The sequence below is a fragment of the Macaca mulatta genome, chromosome 12, assembly GCF_049350105.2.
Source record: "Macaca mulatta isolate MMU2019108-1 chromosome 12, T2T-MMU8v2.0, whole genome shotgun sequence".
NCBI lineage: Eukaryota > Metazoa > Chordata > Mammalia > Primates > Cercopithecidae > Macaca > Macaca mulatta.
This window is the reverse complement of record NC_133417.1, coordinates 125,707,704-125,728,437: the sequence shown is the minus strand read 5'-3', so window position 1 is coordinate 125,728,437 and position 20,734 is coordinate 125,707,704.

Sequence of the window (20,734 nt, the reverse complement as noted above, 5' to 3'; positions counted from 1 at the left end):
CAACCCGCTATTTCAAATGAGGAGTTGTACGTACACGTAGCGTGGAAGCCAGGGAATTTCAAATTTTTCTCTCAAATCACATCAATTTATCCCTCCTAAACAACAAAGACTGGGCTAACAGCAGCACCAGCACAAATGTCAAAGAACATGCTATCTCTTACAGTTTAGGAATTTCAAAATTGAAGGGAAGATAAATGCATCAGCATAGCGAAGAGGAAGTAAGATGCGTTTTATCTTGCTTTCCAGAAGTTGCATAACTTTCTGTAATTGTGAGGTTATCATCATGGATAACTGGTAAGGAATTTTAACAGATCCAGGCAATAAATCTTCAGCAGAGGGATGCAAACACGGGGAGAGTAGAAGTAGGTCTCCCTCCAGAAGGTCACAAAAGTGGGAATGTGTATGAAGACAGCTGCCAGCCCAGCTCATGGCCAGAATCTAAAGCCATTTTGGAGTCACTATTATGTTCCTCATTGTAGACATATGGGTAATGAGTCCACCAGGGGTGGGGGTGGAAAATCACATCAACTATCATTTCTTGTTCCCATTCTGCCAGGCGTGATGTTGCTGGGTTTTTTATTTTTCTCATCTGCTTTCTAGTCTGCGATGAGTTTGTAAAGGGGGTTAACACCGCGTGTGAATAAGGAGAAGATGCATTTTATTTCAGGTGTTTGGATGTCTTTCCTGCACATTTCTGAAGATGAGGGCTTTTCACTTGTAACCTTTGTCTAAAGGCCTTTTAGTCCCACTCAGACTTGCTACTATATTAAAAACAGAAGTGAGTTTGGTGAAGTGTAGGTGAAAGAGGTTATAATGTTACCAATTATCCTAATTCCGAGATGGGCTTCTGGAAATCAGGCTGCAGAGGCCTGCCACGGTGCCTAGCAAAAGCAACAGTGGCCAGGCATGGTGGTTCACACCTGTAATCCCAGCACTTTGGGAGGATGAGGTGGGCAGATCACCTGATGTTGGGAGTTTGAGACCAGCCTGCCCAACACAGTGAAGCTCCATCTCTACTTAAAAAATATATATATATATACACACACACACACACATATACACACACACACACGTATATATGTGTGTTTTATATTTTTAGTTTTATATTTACATTTTTAGAGATATATATATATACACATATATACATATATATACTCATATATATAACTAAAAATGCAACAATGAGGCAAGGTGTGGTGGTTCATGCCTGTAATTCCAGTACTTTATGAAGCCAAGGCAGGCAGATCACTTGAGGTCAGGAGTTCAAGACCAGCCCGGCCAACATGGTGAAACCCCATCTCTACTAAGAATACGAAAATTAGCCGGTTGTGGTGGCACTCACAAGTAGTCCCAGCTACTCAGGAGGCTGAAGCAGGAGAATCACTTGAACCTGGGAGGCAGAGGTTGCAGGGAGCCGAGATTGCGCCCCTATACTGCAGCCTGGGCAACAGAGAAAGACTGTCTCAAAAAACCAAAACAAAACAACATAAAAGAAAAAGCGATAGTGCTTCCGGGTTCAAATCAGGATGTTGGGCAGAGGCTTCCTGTCTGCAGAATATTTCTGGATTGCCACATATCCTCTTGAACACATGTAAACTTTGGAAAGACTGCTCTCAGTGGGTACATTCAGGAACATAAGACAATTCCATCTCAAACATCTGAGATATGGATGAATTTGCAGGATTCAGGCTCAAATTACAATGCCTTCTTGATAGTCTTTCCAATCAAAAGGTTGTTTATTTGGAAATGAAAACTTTTTAAAAAGACAAAAACATTCAAAAGTGTTTTTTTAGTTAGTTTTAAATCCCTCAAGATCCATGTTCATTTTCTTTCTTGTTTCCCAGCTGGAAATTGCTTTTCCACTAATTTTTCATGATGACTCCACTCTTATCTTGTGAAATCCTAAACTGGGATGTCCACCTTCTACATGAACTGATATGATAGTGATTAAATCTGACAATACTTTCTCCTCATGAGAAAATATTCACAACTGTTTTCTATGCCAGTGATTTGTTTTAATTCTGATATCAAATCGATTTTGCTTTACACCTCTGGCAGTCAAATGCATATACTGTTCCCCTTCTCTAAATTTAAAATCCAGTCAAGAGAATAAAGGAGATAACATCTCTTTTATTACAGTTTGAGGAAAATAATAAAAATCATTTTGGATATCGAAATATCCCATGAAGCACTTGGATATATTTTACTCCGTGCTTGGGAAATTGCAGACAATATAGTCAAAGAAACAGATGTCAACTAAATGCTGTGTTAAAGCTATGATGCGCCTATAGTCACCCACAAGTTTGAGGATTCTAAATTGAATCAGAGAACCACAAATAAATAAGCACAGAGAAAACTAATTGCCTAGAAAAGAGTGCTCCACTTGCTTCGTCATTCGCTACTTGAAATTCTCTACAAGTGCAACTTAACTGAAATCTAAATTGCAGAATAGAGATCAGACAGATACAGAAACCAAGACCTAGGTTTCTATCTGTCTTCTCATCTTCAATCAGGGCAGCTGGGACTCAGGAGAAACCTCATAAACGCAAAGGAAATGTACTATTGCTATGCAGTTTCCTTCAGAGAGCAGTCTTCCAAAACAGAGAGGTCTAGTTCAAGACTGCTCAAATGTTAATGTGTCTTTGAATCATGTGGGATCTTGATAAAACGCAGATGCTGATTTGGTAGGCTTGGGGTAGGACCTGAGATTATGAATATCTAACCAGTTCCCTGGTGATGCCCATATAGTGGGGTTTCCGCTGGTGAATAATTTCTCTTAGAAATCAAAAAACAATTCTCACTCTTCCAGTACTCCACTGTATGATTTTAGAAACACTGTCTGACCTAGCTGTGCCTCAGTTTCTCATCTATGAAGAAGAAGTACTAAGGTTAAAGAGATTATGTTGATATAGAACCTTGAAGAGAATTAAAGATATTATGTGAACAGGTTTGGCCAAGCCAATATGTTCCAGGACATGAAAAACATCAGACGAGTGAAGAAATAAGGGTCTTAAAGACTGAGAATAAAAAGTAAACAGATAGATCTCACTGGAAGATAAACCACAAACAAGAGAATTTTTTTTAAAGTAAGGAAAAATTAATAAAGCAAAGTGCCATGAAGAGAGTCAAGTGAAGTGACGTCAGACTTCAGCAATGTAGAACAAAGAATAATGTGAAATATGCTTTAATATCTAAAAAATGATGAGCACAGTGTTTTACAAAGGACAGATCTGTGGAGAGAGGTGAGGAAGCAGGTGATGTAGCATATATAGGAAAAAGAAAAGATAAGAAAACCTTTGAATAAAATACAAGAAATTATTTAAAATAGATAATAAAAGAAACAAATTCAACCACCTCTTTCCCAAAAACGGTAGATTGATTTTTAATGTAAGGTTTTCTTTGCTTTTTGACTTCATTATTATTATTTTTTTTTGAGACAGAATTTTGCTCTGTTGCCCAGGCTGAGTGCAGCAGCCTGATCACAGCTCACTGCAGCCTCTACCTCTTGGACTCAAGCGATTCACCTTGCCTCCCAAGTAGCTGGGACTACAAGCATGTGCCACCATGGCCAGCTAATTTATATTTTTTAATTAATTTTTTTTTTTTTTAGAGATGGTCTTGCTATGTTGCCCAGGCTGGTCTCAAACTCCTGGACTCAAGCAATGCTCACACCTCAGCCTCCCCAAATGCTGAGACTACAGGCATGAGCCACTGTGCTAGGCTGACATTTTTAAGTGCCTGGGACATGCATAACTAGCCCATCTTCCAGTAACTGCTCAGGCATATATTGCCTCAGACATGATATGAAGTCAAGTTATGAAGTTTTCAAGTATACTAGGGGTTAATAAGGAGGCTGTCTTGATGGGCCATTCCAAGAAAAGCAGTCTGCCTTCTAAGCCCCAAAGTCTCCTTGAGGCAGGGAATACCTAGCAGAAATCTGGGTGGCAGAAAGAATGTAGAAAAAGAAAAACCATATTTCATTTATTTTGTTTGTAGGGCACTAACTAATTAAATGACATCAGTAAAGCTGGAAAATCCTGCCTATCAGGTTTAACACTTACTCTGGTAGCCTTCTCAAACCTTTCCATGGTTGAAGTTACTGATGATTAACTTCTGGGAATACCCATGGCAACTATTTCAGACCTGTGAACTATCACACCCTCTTCATGTCACACAAGGCATGTCAGCATCAAGCGAGAACCTTTTTAGAAGCCTGTAATGCGCCGGCCGGGCGCGGTGGCTCAAGCTGGTAGTCCCAGCACTTTGGGAGGCCGAGACGGGAGGATCACGAGGTCAGGAGATCCAGACCGTCCTGGCTAACACGGTGAAACCCCGTCTCTACTAAAAAATACAAAAAAACTAGCCGGGCGAGGTGGCGGGCGCCTGTAGTCGCAGCTACTCGGGAGGCTGAGGCAGGAGAATGGCGTGAACCCGAGAGGAGGAGCTTGCAGTGAGCTGAGATCCGGCCACTGCACTCCAGCCTGGGCGACAGAGCGAGACTCCGTCTCAAAAAAAAAAAAAAAGAAAAGAAAAGAAGCCTGCAATGTTAGATTTTGTTTTTGGAAATGACAGTGACCAATGGTAATACTTTCTCTTTCTCTGAGCCTTCCAAGACCTTGGCCGACTTTCTTGCAGATAAAGTCGCTACCTGCGTAAGACTAACATTACCGGTGAATCGGCTGTTCCTGCAGCAGAGGCTGTACCTGAAATGCAACTGGCAATTTCAGCACATCTACAGATGGGAACAAAGGGTCACATTTAAAAGGTTTCCAGCCCAGGGAGAGCCGGTTAGAGCATGTGCAACACAATCAGCTGTACAACAGGGAAGGGAAGACGTAGTATTACTCACAGATAAAGAGTAGTCCGCAAAGAGTAACCTGGCTCTCTAAATTTACCAAGATTCACTCAAGATTCTATTGCAGTGTTCACAAGCTTTTATCTCTCTGACAACCAAACCCAAGAGGTTTGCCAAAATAGAATTCCAGTGTAGAGGGAAGGAAGCTAAAGAATTATGCATTAATAACACCTTTGCCCACAGGCAGAACATATTTTCATCTGCACACATCACGAACGGGGGATCTTAGGTTATTAAAGGTGAAAGAGGCTAACAGTCTTTGGGATGGCTCCCTTGGGACAGTTATTTGCATAATGAAGGCTAATACACAGTAACCCAGCTCAGCAGTTCTTTTGGATCAGCTACTTGTAGGCGCACACAATATTTTAAATTCACTAACTAAATTACTTGGCTAATCTCAAAACTATGTCTACAAAAATTCATGACCGTATTTACCAATGAGGAAAAAGCCAAATTGGTAAAGATGTATGTGTTAATTAATCTGTGTTTTATAATATCCAAAATTAATGCCTATATAAAGATCACCACTGATACTTAGAGGCTGCCAAGGTCATCTGAATAACTTAAACTCAGAGTCAGAGAAAGGACCTACGCCTTGCTCTGGCTGCCCAAAGTCCAGGACACCTATGTCAGAAGTCATCTTAGAAACCACTTATCAAGGGAAAGAAAGCCAAAATTTGCGGGCATGATCGTCTATTCATATTTAGTCATACAATTTTATTTAAAGTATTTTAAATAAAGACATTTTAATTTAAAATATTTTAAATTAATGAACCCAACCTTAAGAAAATTTAGCACAAAAGATAGAAGGACATTTATAACTTTGTTTCAAAAGAGAGAAATGGAGTTGATTACTACATAGGAACCATTGAATATTTTGCAGTTAATGTGTTGAGTGAATTGCTCTAGTATTTTTGTTGTGTAGCAATTTTACTTTATAAAATAACTTGTGGCTTACTCCATACCTAAAGCATCATGAATAATAACAGTATAAAATTAATATGGATTAAATGTTTATGTACTAGCACTCTACTCTGCTAAGTGGTTTACCTAGATTAATTCACTTATTTCTCATTTCTCTATATCATGGGTGTTCATAATATATATATTTTACAGATGAGCACAAGGAGGGTAAATATCTTGCCCATGATCACACAACTAGTAAGGGGCTGAACTGGGATTCAAATCCAAAGTCTAAATTACACCGTCTTCCAGGAAGTCTGGCTGCAAAAGCTTTGTTTTTCCTAGTGCTCTGCTTTTTCTATGAGTACCTATTATATAGAAATGCGTGTATTTCAATCTACAGCTATATATTAGGTTGGTGCAAAAGTAATTGCGGTTTTTGCCATTGAAAGTAATGGCAAAAACATCTCAATGAATAACACACACGTATTGGATATGTACTTAGTGCCATGTAACGATTTAGGAGATGAATGTAAAACGATCAATAAAGAGGGGCCTGCTCCCCCGAGAAGCTCTGCATCTCCCTAGATTCTCTTTTCAATCCTCACATTGCAACATTGCAACATTCATGGGGTAGTTAGTCCATGAAATCAGTTGCTAACTCGTGAAGAGAGTTACCTCTTTATCTATTAAATCTGACTTAGACTCCTTGTTTCTTATCATTAATTTTCTAACCCAACACACCTCATCTTTCAATTCAAAATTTGGGGAACTGGAAAAGTAAAGTAGTTGTGCTATGCCACGCCGGGTTTCATCAGAAGAAGCCAAAATCAGATGAATGCTGCTGAGAATAGCTGAACAGATGAAAACTGGAAAGTTTTAGAGAGTTGGTCTCAAGAAAAGGAAAAAAGGGAAGTGCATTGAAACGGAGAAGAAAACTTAAAATAAATGTGGTCCACCTAGTGGTGGAGCTGCCTAGAATCCAAAATGAAACAGCCTTAGAGGCAGAGATGAAATAGGTTGAAAGGTTCTAGGTTATAGCTTAATTCTCCCTCCTCTGAGTGTGGGCTGGACTTAGTGACTCACTTTGAAGAATAGAGCATAGAAAGGGAAAAGACAGTAAATTTACAGAGAAGGAACTTGGTAAACACTAACTTAGCCAAATAATTAAGCTTGACATCATATTCCCTGAAATGATGTGAAGAAAAAGACACCTCACCTCCATGACATTTTCCCCTAAACCTCAACCCAGTCTGGCCATGGGAAAAATATCTGCTAAACCCACATTAGAGATGCTGTGGACTGAATGTTTGCATCCCCATGAAATCTATATGTTAAAATCCTAACCCGTAATATGATGGTTTTGGTGGTGGGATCTTTGGGGGTTAATTATGAGCTCCGTGAGGATGGTACCCTTGTGCATGAGATTAGTGTTCTTGTAAGAGACACTAAAGAGATATTTTTTCTCTCTTGTGAGGGTACAATGAGAAAATAGTCATCTGCAAACCAAGAAGCAGACCCTCACCAGACACCAAATTTGCTGATACCTTGATCTTGGACTTCCCAGCCTCCAGAAATAAGTGTTTGTTGTTTAAGCCACCCAGGCTATGGCATTCTGTTATAGAAACCCAAACAGACTAAGCAAAGGGCATTCTACAAAATGCTTGATCAGGGTTCTTCAAAACTGTCAAGATTATGAAAATTAAGAGAAACTGAAATTGTCACAGATTGACAGAGAGCATGAAGACAGGCTGCAGTGCAGTACCATCAGTTAATTCCTGGAATGGAAAAATGCCATCAATAGAAAACTGGTGAAATACAAATAAAGTCTTCACTTTGGTCGATAGTATCTCCAGACATTCATTTCTCAGTTTTGACAAATGCATCGTGGTTATATAAGATGTTCACATTAGAGTAAACGGTATAAAAAGTATTAGAAACTTCCATGTGATATTTTTACAGCTTTTTTTGTAATTTTATACTTTTTCTGAAATAAAAAGTAAATTTAAAAATAATTATTCATTAATTCATGGTTTTATCTTATTTATAAGGCTTTAGAGCATACTTTTTCCCAAATGTCTGTTTTAAAGAAGATATGTAATTTTCTCTGGATAAGAAAAACATGAAAAAAATGCAAACTTTATAGGAATTGAGCTTTAAGGGCATATTGTGTTCAACAATAGTAGTGATTACTAGTTACACAGAGCCTTTGAACCAAGCAGTGATAATAAGTTACATGGTGATTCAGGTTGAAAGCCAGGAATAAAGTTAAAAGCATATAGGGAGGGACTCCTACTTATTTGAAGGTGACCGCTCCCACATCAGCCATCTTCTGCTTGTCATTGGATAATTAGGTAAACGTTCTAGGCAGTCTAAGCCTAAATGAGATGGGAGTTCCAGAAATTGAGAATTTAATAATAAAGAATGAAGAGGATAAGAATAAGGCATGGATTAGGGGCCAACTCTGGGCAATAATGAGCAAGAACAGAATACAAAAGCCAGTGACCCCAACGGTGGCTCCTTGTCAGCATCTCAGACTTCAAGGTGGCCAAAAAGAAATCAAGCAGAGGAGATACAGTACTTTACAAAGTTGTTTCAAGCCTGTTTCCAGCAGAGATGGATACGAGGAGGCTGGATCACGAACAATTGTCTCCTGGATTGCTTCATTTCCTTCCCACCATTTTTCTCAACAGCATAGAGTGGAGAACAAGGCTATGGGTTCTGAGTAATGGAGATCCCAGCTCTGCCACTAATTGGATTTGTCATATTATGGAACTCTCTTAATGTCTTGGATGGATCTCAGTTTCTTCAAGTGAAAAATGAGTAAGTTACACCTGATCATTGCAAAAGTCCCTTCTGAGTTGTAAAGATTGTGTGATATGATCATCTTGTGGACCACTTTTGCTATACAAAACCCCAATTTACAACCCTTGATCATTATATACAATGACAAGTAGGAACGAATAGAGTCAACACTTATATAACTGGATCCTGTGTGCACCTGGGCTCTGTTAATCTGATCAAAGATCAGTCTTTTTGTTAGCAGGTGGGGACATAAGAATCAAGACCATGTTGCTACTTCCAGGCAACTCCAGTATTCTGTTACTTTAGGTCTTTTAAAGTGTGTCATAAAACTTAGCTGCTTCAACTTGAACTTCAAATCACAAAAGTATAGGCCATTGGTATAGAGATAAGAATAATTTCCCAATGAAAATAGAAATGCAAATTATCTGGAGGCATTAATGATCATTTAATGGTTATAAACTAAACATTGAAATGAGGGCATTAAGAAGAAACTGTGTGGCTCTAGCTGCTCTCTCATAAGGTAAGACAGCAAGTAAGAGAGGTGGGTGGAGAGAGAGAGAGAGAGAGAGAGATGGAAGGGATGGTAGTTTTAAGAAGGAAATAATAGTCTGTAGATTAACCAGAAATAGTACCTAAAAGCCAGAAAAAAAATGAAACTGGCCAAATAAAAGCTAGTTGTGTTAGAACTGGAAGGTAGTCAACCATTCCAGATTTAAAAAATAAATAAAAATAAAAAAAAAAACAGCAGGGGGATGTGTCATCTGGAAAGAATTAGGAGAAAGATAAGACGACCAAATCATCCCAATTTGCCCAGGAATTTCCCAGGTTGAGCACTGAACGTTCTGCATCTTGGGAAATCCTCCAGTTCTCAGGCAAATGGATATGGTTAGTCACCCTCGAAGAAGACTCTAATCTAAGATTACATTCTTGTTTTATTTTAATATGACCCTCACATTGAAATTGTTGCATTTCCCTCTCTGTATTTAGTTAGCTGCCAATTTGTTTTTATTCTATATTTATTTTATGTAGTGTGGAAATTCTTAAATAAGGAGTATATCATGTGGATATATATTCACATATAAATATATATGTATAAAACACAAACACACACACACACACACACACTGCTCTTAAGAAAATGAAGTTATCTTTACCTTACTCAGCATCACCTCATATTTCATGAGCCAGGAAGTAACTTAGACTTATGATCAAATCTAATCTTATGACTGAGTCTAGTTCTTAAGATTAAAAATGTATAAAGTGCTTTGAAAACTTAAAAGCAGCATGCATGTGGGGACGTAAGCCCATGCTATTAATGATCTGTTCATATTAAATACCACCAGGGCTAAACTATTTTTGTAATCTGAACTATTTTAAATGTATAGGTCAGTTATGATATGACAATTGATTTCATATATGAAGGTAAATTCTAAGTTGAAAAACAGATATAGTAAAAGTGTCAAAAGCACTACACTGGGTTAGTAAAATTATAGCCATAATATTAAGATTGAGAAAGGCTTAAATTCACAAATTCAGATAAATAGCATCATTAACAAATAATGCAAAATCATGAGTACTTGACTCCTATTTAAGATCACCTTTTCCATCTTCTACTTCTATCATAATGATTTTAAAACTGGAAAACAAAGGTAACAAACACAATTATCAGGGACCTGGAAGTAAGGATGGTAGAAGATAGTTAAGTAACATTTATCTGTTTGAAGTGAAGAGAAGTCATCAGATCCAAACTACTTATATACAAGGCCAACTTATGAACACATGTCTATGTTGCTGTAAAAGCAAGGTGTTCTAGTAGATGAAATACATTTTAAAATAGAGAAATACAATTAGGAACTAGTGACTACATACAACTGAGCTTGATGTTGACCCTGGCTATATTCTGAAGCCAAAGAACCAACATAGACAACCAATCATGCTAAACTAATTTTCATTTAAAAAAATTACAGGCAAGAAGGTCAACAAAATACCATACAAAGAATACATTTTGATATCAGCAAGTTGAAAATATTTTGTGATTTGTTTCACGGTTCCCCTCTATATCTATACACACATGCACACACATTGTCTGTTGATAATGGATCAATAACACACTAGTAGGGTGGAGTAAGATGTCTGCAATAGATGTCATCCAGTATTTTTCTTAATTACTACAAGTCAAGATATATCCTTGTCAAGTTTGCATTAAATATACATCTGGTGATAAAATCAGTTTTCAAAAAAAACTCGACAAACTAGAATTAAAGATTGTATTGATTCCTATTAAAGTCATGCACTTGGGCCTCAGAAAGCAACTGAGTCAGTGAAGTACAGTGGATACCTGATATCACTATGAGATTATTTATAAAAATGCTTGGGATTTTTGGTTGATATCAATCTCTTTATGAGCCAATGGGGTGGCATGGTTGCCAAGAAAAACTAATGCCTACTTAGCTCACACCAGTAGCAGTATCATGTTCGAAACAAAGAAGACAGTGCTCGTACAGTGGCAGTCCTTGGTTTAATCCTTACTGGGTGGCTTATGAACAACATTTACGTCTCGCAGTTCTGTGCCTGGGAAACCCAAGATCAAAACATCTTCACTTTCCATATCTGGTGAGAACCCATTTCCTGGTGTATAGAAATGTCTCATGTGGTGAAAAGGGTGAGGGAGCTTTCTGGGGTCTCTTTTATAAAGGAACTAATGCCATTTATGAGGGTTCCACCCTTATGACCTGATTACTTCCCAAAGCCCCCATCTCTTCATGCCCTCACATTGGTGCTTAGGTTTCAACATATGAACTTAGGGAGTGGGAGGGGGACAGTCAGTCTATAGAAGTGTGAATATATATTCACATATACATACATGTGTATGTCACACACGCACACACATATAGCAGTCCTGATTAACTGAGGCTTATGAAGAACAGTAATACCAGAACTTTGAAGAGACTAGAAACTAGATTATAGGAGGAGTAATTATTAGAGCAAAAAAAAAAAAATACTATAACTGGAGACAGAGCACAGTGGAGGCGTGATCATTATTTTCAAATATCTGAAATTACATTTTGAAGAAGAGGGATTGAGCTTATTTCACAAATCTCCAGGGGAGGAAATTCTGATCAATAGATTGAAGATTTGGATAGGCAAATTTCAACTCAATTCAAGAAAGAACATTTCAAAAATGGTAGGTTTTTTAATCAAAAGAATGAAAAATCAGAATTGCCAAGGGTATGAAGACATGGATATTTTCATACAATTGAAATGGGGATGGAAATTGGAGTTCTTTCTAGAGAAGCAATTAAAAAAAATTTTTTTTAAACGTTAAAAGCCTATATCCTTTAGTCTAGAAATTCCATGTACATTTACATGAATAATTAGAAATGCTGGAGAAAGTTTATAAGGAAATTAATTGCAACATTTTTTGTAGGGGTGAATATTTTGAAATAATCTAGCCATCATATATATATATGATGTGTGTGTATATATATGTATATATGTATGTGAAACATATATATGTGTATGTGAAATGAGATGTATGAAATAAATGTATTTTTCACACACATATGTATGTGAAACATATATATAACATATGGGATACAATGTTTCTTAAAAACCAGGATAAAAATGTTTTGTAGAAATAGAAATATTCATAATACATTATTAGTAGAAAAGGAGATTCCAGTCATTTAAATGTAAAGAGAAAAAAATTAAAATAAGCCAAAGTATTAACATTGCTATCTGTAAAATAAAAAGCTAATTTTTTTCTTATATGTTTCACTATTTTTTCTCAATCTAAAATGAAAACATGTACATTTTGCCATCAGAAACAAACAAATGAAAAACAATGAAAGCACAGAACATGTGTTTGTGCATTTCTAGTACCTGACTCATAGTAAGAGGGCTACACATTTTTGTTGAATAAATGAATAAATTAATTAAATGTTATAAATATTTTATGAAGTTAACTCTCAAAGAGTTAATAGCTTCCCATTACCAGAAGTGTTTAAGTAGATGCTGAATGACTCTCAGCATATTTGGAGGGCATTCTTATTTTGATTTAGATCAGTGGTTCCCAAACAGAGGCACCTGGAAAACCTAAAATATGCTCCCCTTTCACAAAATACAAATGTCTAGTCCCTGCCACAGGTTTATTGCATCAAAATCTGTAGGAATTGAATGGAATCCTTGGCAAATCTGCAGGAGTTGTTAGAATTTGCTGGGGGCGGGGGTGTATTAATCTGTTCTCACACTGCTAATAAAGACTTGCCTGAGACTGGGTAATTTATAAAGGAAAGAGATGTAATGGACTCATAGTTCCACATTGCTGGCAAGGCCTTATAATCATGGGGGAAGGCAAAGGAAAAGCGAAGGCACATCTTATATGGCGGCAGGCAAGAGAATTTGTGCAGAGGAATTCCTATTTATAAAACCATCAGATTGCATAAGACTTATTCACTACCATGAGAACAGTATGGGGAAACTGCCCCCATGAGTCAATTATTTCCACCTGGCCCCACCCGTGACACATGAGGATTATTACAATTCAAAGTGAGACTTGGGTGGGGACACAGACAAGTCACATCAGGGAGAAAAACACCTTCTGAGATTATTTTCATTCAGCTTGAAAACCAACCTGTGGTGCTGAGCTGGTGGCTAAGGAGGGACCCTGAAGAAGTTGCCCAAGACCTTCCTGCTTGCTGTTCTCTGGCCTGAAACATTCTTCTTCCAGGCCCAAGGAGCTCACTCCCTTACCCTTCTCATCTTCATTCAGATGCCACCTCCTCAAAGAGGTTTCCTTTGACTCTCCCAAATTTCAACCCCTTCCAAGGCCTTCCCACCTAGGCATCCCTGCTCTAACTTTTCTATAGTACTTATTACTTTCTATAATATAATATAATTATTTATTACTGTTGTTTTTGTTTAGGGTTTGTCTCTCCTGCACTAGATAGCAAGCTCCATGAGGATAGACATTTTTATCTAACTTTGTGCAGACCTAAGCATCCCAAAATAGTGCCTGGCACATAGGAGGTGCTCAATAATTGTTTGCCAATAAACAAAAAGAAGGAATAGATCAATGTTTATGGTTCTAGTTGTAGGTGCCCAGCTACTGCTTCGTGACAGTTCAGTGATATTTCAGTTAGTCTATGCTTTTCTTTACAGAAAAGCAAACATTTTCCATAAAGGACCAAATGGAAATATTTTCAGCCTTGTGAGTCATAAGGTCTCTGTGGCTACCTCTCAACTCTGCCATTGTAGCAAAAAGACAGCTATAGACAATACATAAACAAATGAGTACAGCTACAGCTCTGTTCCAATAAAACTTTGTTAAAGACAGATTTGGCCCATGGACCATAGTTTGCTGACCTCTGCTCTGTCCACATTTCTGGAAACCTCATTAAGACAGCTCTCTGAGGGGGCTGTGTATCTGGCTTTACTAACCCCATGCACAAAGCTCTTGGCTCTAAAAGATGGGATCTTGGGGCAAGTATCGTTTTATACTAACACTGGACAGGGTTCTTTAAGTTGGTCATTATGAAGACATCAAAGGATTTTGTTGAGAATGGCAATAAAACTCACACCCAATAGGAAGTAAATGACATTTTACGTAATTGCTTAAGGAGAATACGGTGAATGTGGATATGAATCTCCAGTCCCTCCTCACTAGTTGTGGTGGAACTTTTCCAATTCTGCCTGCCTTCCAGAGTCTCTGTGTTTTGCCTTGTGTCCTGGCTGCTTCTCCTTTTGGGAATTCTATTACGTTGATGTCACAATGTCTCGAAGCAATATTTTTAAAATGATTCCTCTCCAGTGGGATTTTGTGGAGCCTCTTAATGGCCTTCACTACGCTCTACTCATTACAGGTGTGTGAGGCTGTAGCACTGTGTCAAATCATCTCAGGGAGTTTGTTACGGAAGTCTGGGGGTTCAGCATTTTCTGGAGAGAGTGGAAAGCTAGGGTGGGGGCACATGGCTGGGAACAGAGTTTGAGTCCCTATGCCATGAAGAGCTTCTCTCTGTTTTGTCTGATCTTAAAACAGTTACCCCACTTGGCAGAAACGATCCACTGCCTGGCAATTTCAGTATAACTCTTAGTGACAGATTCCTTGCAAGAAGTAGTGCAGGATACTGCTGTTTAATTACATTGTACCTAATATTAATATAGCACCAGATATTTGGATGAAATCTAAAGGATTCAGTCAATTTTGTAGATATTCTTCTTAAAGAACCACAGTAATAGCTAGTTTTAAAATATTATTACAAATCATATTTGTGCAATCTAAGTTTGGGCATCACTTAAGACCACCAGTAAAGGTGGCAATTCCATTTCCAATAAGCAGGCCAGCAATTTCTGGCATTCACCTGTTGGACCAGATAACTGGAGGTGGCACTTGGGCAAGGGCAGTGACTTGGTCTGGCTGTTGCAGCTCATGTTTATGGCCTATGGAAAAAAGAGGTGAAACGTTTTGGCCTCTAGATCAATCCTCATTTCAAATATTGCATCTCACTAAAGAAAACAACGTACTGATTTTGTCACAGAAAGTATTTTTCTTGTTATCAGACAAAAAGGAGTCAAAATGGAGAACAGACCTCAGGAAAACAGATTTATATTATCCCCCAAATGCCAGCCTTGTCCACTCATATAGCCTCGAATTTCTCTTTAGGGGAATGAACTAAAAAGACACTTTTCTTGCATGTTCTCTTTCAGAATCTATGGGAATTCTTTTGCCTTCATTCTGTGCAAAAAAACAATATGTGGTGTTCATTCTTACAGGTGTATTGCTTCTTTAAGGCAGGCCCATGTTCCAGCATTTCTGTATCCTCCAGAACACGCCATCCTTGGCCCTGGCCGGGAAAACTCTGCATTCCCACAGTGTGCATTGGCCTGAGGCTCCATCCAGTCAGGCTCTCAATCCTTGCTCGTTCCTCCCCAAGGGAAAAGCAGCTGATTTTACTGTGTCGGCCTGTCTGCCGCTGACCCGACTCACTGGTGTTTAAGGTCACCACTCTGTACAGCCCCACTCTTCTGCTTCCTGTCCACTGTGACAAGCCTCATGGCCCGGGACCAACTCCCTGCTCATCCATCATCTCCACTGGTGACTGACTGGGTGTGGCAGGAGAAGCCATCAGTACAGACCCAGGCCCCAAAATATAAATCAGTGAGAAAGCAAATGGGTCTCCCTTGCCTACCAATTCCTAGTGTGCAGCCCCTCCAGCCCATTTAGAGTCAGTACTCTAAAGAAGAGGAGAAATCCTAACCACCAAAACCGTGAATTCCGTTTTCAAGTTTCATTTACAACTCCATTGAGTAAATGAAAGTTCTAGTTGCCTAAATCCCTCGCTCCCTACAAAACACTGCGCAGACTCTAAGTAAGCAAGGCGCCATTGCTGACTATCAATCCAATCCAATCTGCCCTCTGTCTTATGTGCGTTCTTTTACTTGCTTTTATAGGAATCAATTCAAATGTCTAAACCATAACAGATATTATTTGTCTAAGGGTTATATCCAGATGCTCACTTGTTTTCTATGATTGTTGTATCAAAATCATCTATTAGTTTGGAAAGATACTATACATAGTTTTGTGGTGATAAATTGAAATATACTCATCCAATTTATTCTCCAGCCTTTTTTCTTCAGGTAATATTCACATGTGAAAACAAACAGCCTTTTGTCTCTTTTAGATAGCAGCTTTTTATGTCCATTTATAGATGAATTAAAAATATTCCCCAAATATTACTTGTAATTGCAGGCAAAAGGAACTCTCTTATACACACACACACACACACACACACACACACACACACACACAGTTGCAAGCACTTATGATGGAAAGATGTTAGTGCTACTGCTGACAACGAAAACTCCAATTACCCCAGGATTTGAGTACTGACTGATTCCTGATTTATTTTAGGCAAATTAGGCAGCATAATGAGTAAAGCAAATATTTCAAGGATCAAATTTGAATGAATAAACTTAAAGAAATTCAGGTGTAAGTCTGACTTCCATAGTTATTTCTTCAATTGTGGTAAAGTCTTGGCAGCTGCAAACATCAATTAATGATCTGCAGTTCCAACAATAACAGAGTCCTGCTCAGAATGGATTTACGGAAAATTTGGCCAATCTGATCTAAAGCTACTAAACTGGCAAGTTTACTACAAGTAGATGTAACAGATTATACTTCACAAGACAGTGATGACAAAAAAATCTGATTGTCTCTGGGAAATTGGGAAAGAAAAATAACTTCTTAGCCATTACTTGTCCAACTGGCTATAATAACCAACATGTGCATTGCATTTAACAGTGTAAAATATGTTCTCACAAACATTATCTCATGAAAGTCTCACCACAACCCAGAAGTTCATGAAACATACTTGATAAAGACACAGAGGCTCTGGGCAGTTAAATAACTTCCCTAAATTTGTGCAGATATGGTTCAAACAGCTATAAAAACAGCTCAAACTATGAATTAAATAACTAAAAGCAACTGTATCAGTCCGTTCTTATGCTGCTAATAAAGGCATACTTGAGACTGGGTAATTTATAAAAGAAAGAGGTTTAATGGACTCACAGTTCCACATGGCTAGGGAGGCCTCACAATCATGGCAGAAGCCAAAAGGCACGTCTTACATGGCAACAGGCAAGAGAGAATGAAAGCCAAGCAAAAGGAGAAACCCCTTATAAAATCTGGTCATCTGATCTCATGAGACTAATTCACTACCATGAGAATGGTATGGGGGAAACAGCACCCATGATTCAATTACCTCCCACCAGGTCCCTCCCACAACACATGGGAATTATGGGAACTACAATTTAAGATGAGATTGGGGTGGGAACACAGCCAAACCGTATCAGCAACCATTTATTAGAATTTGCCAGATTGTGACACAGCCTCTTTTTTTTGTGGCTACACTAGACAATCTCATTCACTGGCAGTGTTTTCCTAATCAGAGATGACCGATTGGTGGCCTGTGGAAGCCAGCAGACCCATAGTGATCAAGAGCACTCTTAGGACAAGACACTACAAGATAACAAATGCTGGCACATACCTCTTCGTAGCCAGCCTGTTGTGAATTCGTCTGTTGCCAGGTCTGAAACACATATAATACTTCCCTCCTCAGGTTTCCAGGGGCTCAGGGATATGCTTTCAACAAAACAGCCTTACACACAAATTATTGGTATTGTCAAATTCTGTATCTTGCTCTCTTTCTCACCTCTCTTCATTTCTAGACACCTGTGTCTGGGAATAGAAGCAAAACCTATTTGAAAAATATCTGAGCAAAACATTTTACCCTTAAAAATACAATTTTTAACTTGACTAGAAGAATTCAATATATTAGTAGTCCTCGGAACAGCAAGTCCTTCAAACACCTAATACGCAGCCAGCTTCCTACACAGCACTTCAAATGTGGAGTTTTAGAATCACAGATGTTCAAATCTGAAGGGAATTTAGACCTGCTAGTCCAAGTATCTCGTTTTCCCAAGGAGAAAAGACCCGTGACAAGAAATACCATTCCACAGGTCACACAAAGCATTAATTCTGAGCCAAACTGAAAAACAAAAGTCTCCAGATCCCTGTTTCCAGGTTCTCTGCTATGACTTCATACGAAAAAGATGGCTGGTCTCCTAAGCAACAACTCTTAGGATCAGTTGACTCATGCTAGGTGGATGTTTTCCCTTTCCTATAAACAGGTACCAAGAAAAATCTTCTCACCTATTGCCCCTGAAGTTTCTCAGGGGAAAATAAACAGCTCAAAGTGAAAAACAGGAGGGGGCTAATATATATTTTCCCAGCTCCATTTCTAGCACTGTCTTTGGCATCATCTTTAAACATACCAGGTATTTTAAAACTGACCCTAGCACTGGAATATTCAAGTACTGAAGACAAAGCCATGCATTATAAGAACCACGAAACTCTACTATCCCACTCTTTATGTGTTATGTACTACAATAAAAGAAGTATAAAATACTAGAAAAACAAACTTGATGGGTGCTATTAATTCCTTTTGAGGGAACTGAGAACACTTGTATGGCATGGCTAACATTTGTGATAGATCCTGAAAGTCATCCGTTACAAGCTGGACAATGGCAGAGGGCAGAGGAAACAGTGCAAGCAAAGGCACGAAATGATGTCATGGTTAGAATCAGCAAAAAACCTGATGTGTTGAAAAAAGTGAAAGGAGATAGTAAACATGCAGGATGGGGCCAGATCTGGAAGTGTATTAAATACCAAGCCAAGAAATATTGAAAGCCTGAAGAATAATTATATGATCAACTCTGTGTTTCTAAACTAATTAAAGGCATATTGCAATTATTAGCCCATACATATTGCTCTTGGATTAGGGGTGTCATAGATTGAATGTTTGTGTCCCTCTAAAATTTACATGTTGAAATTTTAACCTCCATTGTGATGCTATTAAAAGGTAGGAAAATTAGGAGGTAATTAGGTCTTGAGGGTACCTTCATTATGAGATTGATGTGTTCTCTTATAAGGGAATAACAGACAAAAGATCTCTCCATATCCATCACGCAAGGACACCATGAGAAGACAGCTATCTGTGAACCAGGAGGAAGGCATGGTTCTCACAAGAATCCAACCATGCTGGCAACCTGATCTCAAATTTCCAGACTCCAGAACTTTGAGAAATAAATGTGTTGCTTAAGCCACCTAATCTATGGTAATTTGTTGTAGCAGCCTGAACTAAAACAACGGGCAAGGGAGAGGTTAATTCCAATTCAGTATCTAATTCTTCATGGGAGCAAAAATCCAAAATATAGTCAAGAAACAGTTCCTATTGCCAATAACAACATTCTAATTCGGTCAGATTTTAATGCTAAAAGTAGAGGGCAGGTCCCTGAGGTTCAGATTGTTATAAGCCACACACTGGGTCTTCTCTGGGGTACTTCCCAGCAGCATTTTGCTGTAGGTTCCCATGGCCCTCATCCAGTCACCATGAGTTCCTTGGGCACTCGGAAGTCTCAGACCTAGAATAGAATAGAAATTCCCTAAGGCCACAGAAGACCTTTGAAGTTTTCAAGAAGACCTGAATCTGCATCAACTGACTTGGTTTATTTTCCACTCTGGTGGTGGTGGAGGGGGTGCATTCCCCTCCCTCAAGCCTCAAGTAGACCATTGTATCAATGTCAAGGCTGAAAATAATCTAGGAACTGAGCGGTCTGGGAAGAATGAGTATTTGCTGCTCTGAAATCATTGACCTGTGAGAAACCTACTTGTGATTCTTCATTTTGTGACAAGGGAGGATTTGTATGACTCACTGAAATCAAAGTCAAAAACAGGACTTGATGTAATTTTGTTCTTATCTTTTATATTTGAATCCCTAAATACAAAACACAATTCGTCATTTTTATGGTTTGTATGAAAATACAAGTCTATGTGATTGATAATTCTGACTAAATTGGAATTGAATTCAAACATTTAGTATTGCTTTTTATTTTGCTGAAGTAATCTAGTTGACTAATAAACAAAATAAACGTTTTGATTGAACAACATCCACCTTTATTTCTGATGTTTTGAGTGGTTATTCCAGTTAGCCCATGTAGATATTCTTCAGTGACTCTGGTAAGGAATAGAATATAATTTTGTTGAAAATCATTTTCATGAGAGGATTGAAATTTCTTGTGTCCATTTTTCTTTAAAAATATAAATGTCTCTGTTCTCATGTATTCAGATGTTAATACTTATTTCCCTGCTAGGAAATGTATTATGATGTCCCTCAGGGGTCTGTTACATTTACCTGAGATGACCTCATGGATCGCTGGGAACTAATTTGTAACTATAAAATAGAAATACATCTAGTTGACTTGTAAACACTTATTTTGTCTTAGAAGACCAAATATTGACTGGAATTATATACAGAAATTATGAAATGGCTACTGAAATAATATTTCCACTTTCAGATAATGACACCATTAATGAGATTGATACTAGTTTGAGAATATCTTAAGATGTAAATGTCTACAAAAGTCAACGGTATATTTTACTTTGGGTAAATCAGTCACTGCCGGGTATACATATATGTGGATTTATTTAAATCCACTTTGCATCAATGAAACCTATAAAGGAATATGCCCATTTTCTCATTTTGAACCTCTTGAAAAATGAATCTCTTCTGAATGAATTGCAATTATGTATATCTTGAATTACATCTAATTGCA